The sequence below is a fragment of the Nicotiana tabacum genome, chromosome 12, assembly GCF_000715075.1.
Source record: "Nicotiana tabacum cultivar K326 chromosome 12, ASM71507v2, whole genome shotgun sequence".
Lineage (NCBI taxonomy): Eukaryota > Viridiplantae > Streptophyta > Magnoliopsida > Solanales > Solanaceae > Nicotiana > Nicotiana tabacum.
The window spans coordinates 99170615-99180353 of record NC_134091.1 but is presented as its reverse complement, the minus strand read 5'-3'; positions in this window follow the sequence as shown (position 1 = coordinate 99180353).

Here is a 9739-nt window from a genome sequence, read left to right as displayed (position 1 = left end):
CCTATTTTTCCTATTATTTCTGTGGTGATACTGATATTGTCTCCTTTTGTCCTTTTGTCGTCTTGAGCCGAGGGTCTTTCGAAAACAGCCTATCTACCTCTTTGGGGTAGGGGTAAGGTCTGCATACACACTACCCTTCCCAGACTCCACTAGCGGGATTTCACTGGGTTGTTGTTATTGTTTATACCTGTTGAGCTCATCACTACTTTCAGCCCAAAGTTTAGTCTTGTTACTTATTGAGTACATGGGGTTAGTTGTACTCATACTACACTTCTGCACCTTGCGTGCAGATTTCAGATGCTGATGTATCTGCGTACGGCGAGAGCTGGATCTAAAGATGTACTTGTGTTCCAGTCATTGCTGCCTCTTGTTTATGGTAGCTTGAGAATATTAAATTTGTTCATGTATATTTCAGACATATGACGTATTTATATTTCATACAAGTTTTGTAAATTCTAATCTTAGAAGCTCATGATTTGTACTACTAGTCCTTGGGGAGTGTATTAGAGTCAGTTAATATTAATTGAATCAGATTATTGTTATTTGGCTTACCTAGCGGGTGAGGTTAGGTTCCATCACGACTAATTGGATTTTGGGTCGTGACAAGTTGGTATCAGAGCTTTAGGTTTATAGATTCTACAAGTCATGGCAAGTGTCTGGTAGAGTCTTACGGATCGGTATGATGACGTCCATACTTATCTTCGAGATGCTACACGTCATTTAGGATAATTTCCCATCTTTCTTTCCTTATCATGCATAATTGATTCAGCTTGAAGCATAACTCTTTGAATTCCTTTCACACATTCGTGTGTGCTTATGAGCGCTCGGTATCAGCCGTGCATCACCGACTTGTGATTCCATGAACGAGGTTCGAGATGAGTATTCTGTGTTTTGGTGATGGGCTAGTCTGGAGGACTTGAGGCCAGAGTTAGACTGCAACTTAAGCTCGGTAGTTTCGGTTGTGAGAACTTGTGCGATCGGTAGTGTCCCTATGAGTGAAATTTGTGGCTCGATGAGCGGTTGAATGACTATGTGATGTTTTGAATGTGACAAGAAAAGTTTTTTAAGATGTAAAAGGGCCATTGGGTGATTAATGTCTGTCTTGATTTGACGTATATTCTCGAGTATGAATGTCTTGAAGGATCTTTCACGTTGTTAAATTGTAGGACAATTTAAATTCTTATGTCTTGTTAAGGAGTTTGGACTTAGAAAGATTAAGTGATTCCGTAGTAATTGTGGCAGCAAAAGGGTATAACAAGATGCCAATTTGAGTCTAAACAGGTGGGTTATCTCCTGTGGAGTAATCTACGTAGGTGTGTTCCTTATAATGTTGAGTGAAGAGTTTCTTTTCTGGCAGCGGGGTGTATGTGTTGAGATTTGAATTTGAATCTGGTTGAGAAATTTGAGTTGAGTGTCAAGAGAATGAATACGATCTTAGCGGATGATTGAGGCATTTTTTATGGTTGGCGTTGTATGAGCTTGAGAAGAATTTTTGTTGAACTGACTGCGGTATTATGACAATAATAGAGTATGGATATTGTGAGTTATCGAGTGTTTTAATCTATGGCTTTGAGCCAAGTGGGGGAGCCTGCTGTTGACAATTCAATTCATGGTTATATGTTAAATTTTAGTTTTGGTCTGAGGCATACTTGCGGATTAGTTATGACTTGCAGAGGTTGAGTTCGAGAATGGTTTGAGTAAGGAAATTCCTGAATACAGGTTATATTGCACTTTATGAGTATATGAAAATCATAAGGACGAGTGATTATTTGCGAAGAATGTAGTGCACATGGAATATGAATTCAATCGGTGGTGTTAAAGCATGGTTACTTCTTTGAGTGTTGTTGTGCTAATGGGGAACGTGTCTTTCAGCCCGTTTGGACAGAACAATTTAGATTTGGGTAGAGTGGATGACTCTCGAGAGGGTTCTAATGGATTCAAAATTTATATGTGGCAAATGAAATTTTTTTGACTTTTGTATATCACTAGAATCAGTTATTTACATTGGATGGTTTCAGGACTTGCGGTAATTCTGTATGACTATGGATTCTACCTTCCAGTATAAGAAAGGTAAGAAGAACAATTGTAAATTCATATAAGGTATTTTCAGAGTGGGTATTTCAGTTGTGGTATTTATTGGGGGTAATTATGATGTGGTGAGGCTTTACAGATATTTTTGTGGAAATATTCTTGGGTTCGGTGACCTGCGTGTCTTGGTCGAGTTATAGGGATTCAGTTCCGATAGCTTAGCTATGTGCAAATGGATTTTAAAGTGTTCTTGATGGTTTCTACCATGGTTCGAACGAGATATTTTCTTCCGGTGTGAGAAACGTGTTATGTATGGTGATTTCCTCCTGGAAGGAAGCAAAAGGAAGGTTTCTAACTCACCGAGTATTTTAATTTTCTGGTTACCCAGAGTTGATAATGAGTTTCTTGTGCTTGTCACATGATGACATGATAGATGTGGTGTATTGTGCGGGATTAAGATTTACATGTATAAGGTGGCAGTTCATTCTTGAAGGTAAGGTCACAAATTCAGGACAAAATGGTCAGTTTTAGATATTAGATGAAAGTTATAACTGCTCGGTAATCCCTGAGAAGGGTGCGCATTTCAGTAGGCGCATTATGTTTTGACTTACGAATGTTCATCGGTATTGCGGTACTCACCTGATTGATAGACTGTTGATATTCCAATTATTGCTATGTGGCACGGAAGAATTATGGAAGTATTCCTCGTGGGATGATCGTGCATGAAAGATGTGTTAGTCATTCGAGTGCTAGAGTTGGGACCAATTACGGTGATTCATGTGTTCTATGAATTTGGAGACTGGGAGTTCTTAGAAGCATATTGTTTCAGGGTTGTGGCCTGTTTGAGGTGAGCAATTTATTTAAACTCAGTGGAGGCACTAGTTGCGTTAATTTTTTGTGATAGCTACGCGTTACAAGTGCGTATATATGTAAGGTTTTAGCCCATGTGTGGGCATCGGGCAAGTATTCATACTCGGAAGAATGCTTAAGCTATGATATCCCTAGAGTTGACTGTTAAGCGCCAAAACTATAATGTTTCTCGTATTAGTACCTTTGTTGAGAACTATCTGGCTATACTTGAGTTTACAAATAGGGTAATTCCCTGAATAAACTGGGTAGTTACTATTTTTATTAACTTACCGATTTGAGTTGTGATAGAACACTTTGCACATGCCTACTCTATGGCGTGTTATTTATACCAGTCTAGGAGCATGTGAATCTTATTTCATTTATCATATACATGTGTACTTATTTGATTGCTCCTGTATGATATGCTTGGACTGGAGGCCTATGACCATGCCCTGCGGATTATGTTATTGGCATGTGAGTTGTCCGTACGAATACATATACTGATATTATTGGCACGTGAGTTGTCCGTGCGGGTCCAAATATTGATACTATAGCACGTGAGTTGCCCGTGCAATTGATGTTAATGTGAGCTCTAGGAGAGCTGGTTATCGTTATTAGATTAGTGTGTCTTGGTTCTACTATATATGATGAGCTCATAGCATTGCGTTTGTGGTGGTGCTTGTTGAATTTGCAATACAGTTCTCTTCTTTCAGACATTTTCCATTTTTGGGTACACGGATTGCGCATTTTGTGTCTTGAGTTATATTGGTGTGACATGTCTATGGAATAGTTGTGTTTGATAATATAAGGCCATTGGACCTAGAATAGGTACTATCAAGTTTGATTATAGCGTGTTTGGGAGAATAATTTAGAATTTGTCTTAAATAATTGGCTATGGTACTTGTTGAACGAAGAAAGCTCTATGACCTGTTGATCTGGTGAGTGGTTGTGAGTTCCTGTATGTTTCTTCCATTTTCGGTGGTGTACAAAGGTCTTGGAACGAGGTTTTGTTTGATATGGGGTTTAATACTAGTACCAGGTTGGTTTTGGGTAGTTACTGTGATCGAAAATGGTGCTGCGAGTATGCGAGTTGTGTAGTATGTAATGTGATTACATATGGGTTTATGGTTATGGCTTGATACAACTTGTTTTAACTTATACAGTTTGTAGATGTGAGATTCGGGTCTTGTAAGAAATTTTGAATGCTGGAAATTGGATTCTAAGTTTTACGGACTAAGGTTAAAGTAATGATCTTCAATTATATTGTGTTTTTAGGCCTATATGGAATAGGGTGGTGTGGGATCACCCCCGGGTATGAGCATGGTAAGGTGGAATAGAGATTTGAAGGTTTAGGAACAACTCTTGGCACGTTCGAGGACGAACGTATGTTTAAGTGTGGGAGAATGTAACGACCAGACCTGTCATTTTGAGTATTTACGCTTCTTTCAACGGTTTGAAGTCTTGAATAGCTTCATATTATGTATTATGACATGTGTGAAACGTCGGTTTTGGTTTTCAGGTATTTCGGAATTAGTTCGGAAGAATGAATTTCATGTTTGAAGCTATAAGTTGGAAGAGTTGACCAAGTTTAACTTTTTAGTATTCTAACTCAGATTGGAGTTTTGATGATTCCGTTAGGTCCGGATGGTGATTTTGGACTAGGGCATATGCCCAGAATTTCATTTGGATATTTCTAGAAGGTTTCGATACCAATTGGTGAAAGTTGGAAATTTGAAGGTTTGGAATGTTCATAAGTTTGATCGGGAGTTGACTTTGATGATATCGGGTTCGGATTGTGGTTTCGGAAATTTCAATAAGTTCGTTATATCATTTATGACTTGTGTGCAAAATTTAAAGTTATTCCGGATTAATTTGATACGTTTCGGCATGAGTTTTGATAATCGCAAGATTTAAAAAATTCTAAGTTTGAATTGTGGTATGATTCATCATTTCGATATTGTTATATGTGATTTGAGGCCTCGAGTAGGTCCATAATATTATTTGAGACTTGTTTCTCTATTCGGATGGGTCCCGAGTCGCTCGGGTGTGTTTCAGGGAGAGTTTTGAGCGAGTCTGGGTATTTTGGTGCTCCAATGTTGTTCTGGAACATTTGAAGTGTGGGGGGCACATTTTGGAGTGTTGAGGCAAAGCCTCAGGTGCGGACCGCAGAGGAAATGTGCGAACCACAGAAATTCTCTCGCGGCCGCAGAAAGAAGATTTTGCAGATTCGATGGTCCAACTTCGGAAGCTTATATTCTTTCATATACAAGGAATTTGGAGATGATCGAAAAACGAAAGTTGTATCCCTTTGAATCCAGTTTTCAGAAAGTTAAACCATTTATCAATTGGACATTTGGACATTTGTACCTAAAGTTATAGTCAAGTTACTGAAGCCTGGTAGTGTAGTGGCTTGTGCAGTTGCAGAAGGATCGCGGCTGCATAACTTGGAATGTGCGGTCAGCACAATGGGAGATCAGATTGTTGTACTTTATAAACGAGGGTTAGAGTATTATTTATTATTTGGACTTTGGGAGCTCGGTTTGTGGCGATGTTTCGTGGGATTTTCAAGAAATTCATCGGGGTAAGTGATTCTAACTCGTATTTGGTTAATATACATAAATATATCATTGTTTTCATCATTTAATTAGTATTTTGAGATGAAAATTTGGAAAAAATTGTAGGGATTTCAAAAAATGTATTTTTGGGATTTGAATGTCGATACATAGTCGGATTTGAGTGAAACTAGTATGGTTGGACTCATAATTGAATGGGTTGTCGGATTTTGTGAGTTTCCTCAGATTTCGAGACGTGGGCCCCACTTCCAACTTTTCGGATAGAGTTGGGAATTTTTATATATTGTTAAATTGTAAGCATTGGAGTACATTGTGATTAATTTGCACGTTGTTTGAATAGATACAGATCATTTGGCTTGAATTGAGGAGGTAAGAGGGCGTTTGGAGGTTGATAAACGCGGAATGGAATTTTTGGAGTATTATTTATCTTGCTCGGCATTGGATTCAACTTGTTCGAGGTAAGTAGCATTTCTAAATTTGGTTATGAGAGTATAAATCCCTGAATTACATGTTATGTGAATTGTATGAAGGTGACGCACATGCTAGGTGACGGGCGTGCACCGTAGAAATTGTGGCTTAAATAAATTCTGTGGAGTTGTAAAATTTAAAGAATCATGTTATCCGAATAATCTTCACGTGTTAGGGAAGTTGAACTGAGACTCATATTAAAGATCATATTTAGGCTATGTGCCGATATTTTGGGATCCATAGGGTCGTGTTGCTGTTGAATTTAGTTGTTTAAAAATATACATTTCACACGCAGTCATGTTTATCCATTGTGAGGATATTGATGGGATCGAGCTGTGCGCCGCAGCAGGCCATATTGACTTTATATATATTATTATATTGGTCGGTGTTTCCCGCTGTAGCAGGCCTTATAGGCTTCATTATTATATGGATTGAGGCTGCCTGGCTGCAGCATGCCATATCGGCTTTATATCACACTTGGGTTGAAGGAGCCCCTCCGGAGTCTGCACCCCCCACAATGAGCATAGATGATTTATATTCGGGATAGACTTCCCAGGGCATGGACTTGCCTTATTAATTTATAATTGTGATAAATTTCCCTGGACATGGATCTTGTCCGAGCCATTTACATTTGGGGATAAATTTACCCCTAGGCTGGATTGGCCTTATACAGTACTGAGTGACTGACTGTCAGTCGATGTGTACATATATATAGGATGGATCTTCCCTGAGCTGGGTTGGCCATATACGGTACTGACTGATTGAGTATTTTGAGATTTCAATATATGAGGTTTCCATTGAAGTGCATCACATACAGTATGTACTTTGGCATGTAGATATAGATATGTCATATTCCTCATATTAGTCAGAATTGAGTTATTTTACTTATACTGGGCTTAACTGTTTAACTGGAAAGCATGCCTACATTTCTGTACTGTTATTTTTATATTGGACTATACCTGTTGAGCTCGTCACTACTTTTAGCCCAAAGGTTAATCTTGTTACTTATTGAGTACATGGGTCGGTTGTACTCATACTACACTTCTGCACCTTGCGTGCAGATTTCGGATGCTAATGTAGCTGTATACAGCAAGAGCAAGATCTGAAGATGTACCTGCATTCCAGTAATTGCTACCTCTTATTCATGATAGCTTGAGAATTTTAAATCTGTTCATGTATATATTCAGGCAGATGACATATTTTTATTTCACACCAGTTTTGTAAATTATAATATTAGAAGCTCATGATTTGTACTGTTAGTCCTTGGGGAGTATATTAGAGTCAGTTAAATATTAATTGAATCGGATTATTGTTATTTGGTTTACCTAGCGGGTGAGGTTAGGTGTCATCACGGCTAGTTGGATTTTGGGTTGTGACACAGCTCAGGATGTAACAGTTGTTGCAGGATCAGAGACTTCAGCTATATTGCCCATGCCCAGTGAGTCAACAGAGCATACATCCAGGGATGATATCACAGAGTCACTATCTATTTCAACTCATAAGGAGTCGAGGCAGTCTACTAGGACAAACAATCCACCAATTTGGATGCAAGATTACATTGTGAAGGGCCCTAAATCCTCACATTGTGCTTATCCTATATCAAACTACCTATCATATGATTGTGTGACACAACAGTAAAAAGACTATGTCTTGGCATTTGCACTCCTTAGAGAACCACAAACTTTTAGAGAAGCAACCCAGGATCCCAAGTGGGTAGAAGTTATGCAACAAGAAATTCATGCCTTGGAGGAAAATAAAACATGGGAAGCAGTAGACTTACCACCAGGGAAGAACTCTATTGGTTTCTAAATAGGTTTATAAGATCAAATACAAGGCTAATGGAGAGGTTGAGAGGTTCAAAGCTCGACTAGTAGCTAAGGGATACAACCAACAAAAAGGCATATGTAACAACCCAACTGGTCGTTTTCAGAATTATAGCCATGTTCCCCCATTTACTGTATATTTTATACCTTATTATTGTTATGTGACTTGTCGGGGTAGTCGGTTCGGGTCCGATGAGATTTCAGAATGAAATGAGACACTTAGTCTCAAGGTTGAAAGCTTAAGTTTAAATGATTGATTAGATATTGATCTTTGAATAAACGACTTTGGAACGGAGTTTTGATGGTTTTGTTAGCTCCGTTGGGTGATTTTGGACTTAAAAGCGTGTCCGGGTTATAATTTGGAGGTCCGTAGTGGAATTAGGCTTGAAATGGCGAAAGTTAGAATTTTTGGAAAGTTTGACCGGGAGTGGACTTTTTGATATCGGGGTCAGATTCTGATTCTGGAAGTTGGAGTAGGTCCATAATGTCAAATGTAACTTGTGTGCAAAATCTGGGGTCAATCAGACATGTTTTGATAGGTTTTGATGTCATTTGTAGAAATTGGAAGTTCAAAATTCATTAGGCTTGAATCTATGTGCGATTCGTGTTTTTGACGTTGTTCGAGGTGATTTGAGGGCTCGGTTAAGTTCGTATGATATTTTGGGACTTGATGGTATGTTTGGTTGACGTCCCGGGAGCCTCGGGTTGAGTTCGGATAATTTTCAGATTGATTTGAAGTTAAAGGGAATGCTGAAGCTCACCAACTTCTGGTCTAATCGCACATGCGGAGTAGGGATCGCAGGAGCTTTCTTGCAGAAGAGAGAAGGGAACCGCAGAAGCTGCCGGGGGGAAGTGAGCAGAGGTTACAGGTGTGAGATTATTTCCGCACCTGCGTGATCGCAAATGCGATATTAAGGGCGTAGAAGCGGGGGCTCGCATGTGCTATGGGGAGTTCCGCACCTGCGGATGCACATATGCGAAGCGATGACCACAGAAGCGGAGAGCCAGCTCCAGTGGTTCACCAAAGAAGCAGAATTTTGGTCTGTTTTGCAACACCGCAAATGTGGTTAAGTGTCCACAGAAGCAGAAAGGATGGACAGAAAGTTAAATACAAGGATACGCAATTTTGGCTTCATTTCAAACATTCCAAGCACGGTTTAGGCGATTTTTGAGAGGGTTTTGATAAGTTGGTATTTTAACAACTTATCTTGTCTTTAAGCTTAGATTTTTGTTGTGTTTGAATGATAAAATCATGTGTTTAGTATCGTTTATTTCTATAGGTTCTATGTGATTTTGAAGTTATCATGAAGTAACCAAGTGAAAACGAGTCAAAAATGAGTTGAAAAGAAGAAAATCTGGAAACTGGCCTCAGATGTCGCAATTGTGACATAAATGTGGGAAATGTGGGAAAGGATCGCAAATATGAAGTCAAACCAGACAGTCAACCTTCGCGAATGCGAAGTCTTTATCGCAATTGCGATAGTCAACAGTAAAGTCATAGTTCGCAAATGAGAACGTAGCTTCGCAAATGCGAAGATCGCGCTTCAGTCTTGGGTACTTCTGTAATTTCATATTTTTTGGCCCCAAAACCATTTAATACACGACATAGCTTATTTGTAAAAATTTTTTGGCATATCTTGGGCTTATTTTTCAGTCTCTTGACTAGAGAAGACAAGTTATGGAGTTAGGGTTTTTGCACACACACTTGAGTCTTGAAGATTTGAAGTTTTTGGTTGATAATTTCTTACCCATTTATATTCATTTCTTCATTTTCTTGCTTTGTAATGTATATCTAAGTGTGTAGTATTTTTTTCTAACACTTTAATCTTGTTTATGGGAATATTCATATTTAAAGTGTGGATTAAATATCATGTTGTGCTTATGTATTAAACGATTTTTATTTATTATGAAGTGAGTTATAGTTTCTTTAATTATACTTGTTCTTTAATATTTCCAAAGGGATTATCTAACCCTAGGACTCGCCCATTAACTTCGAAT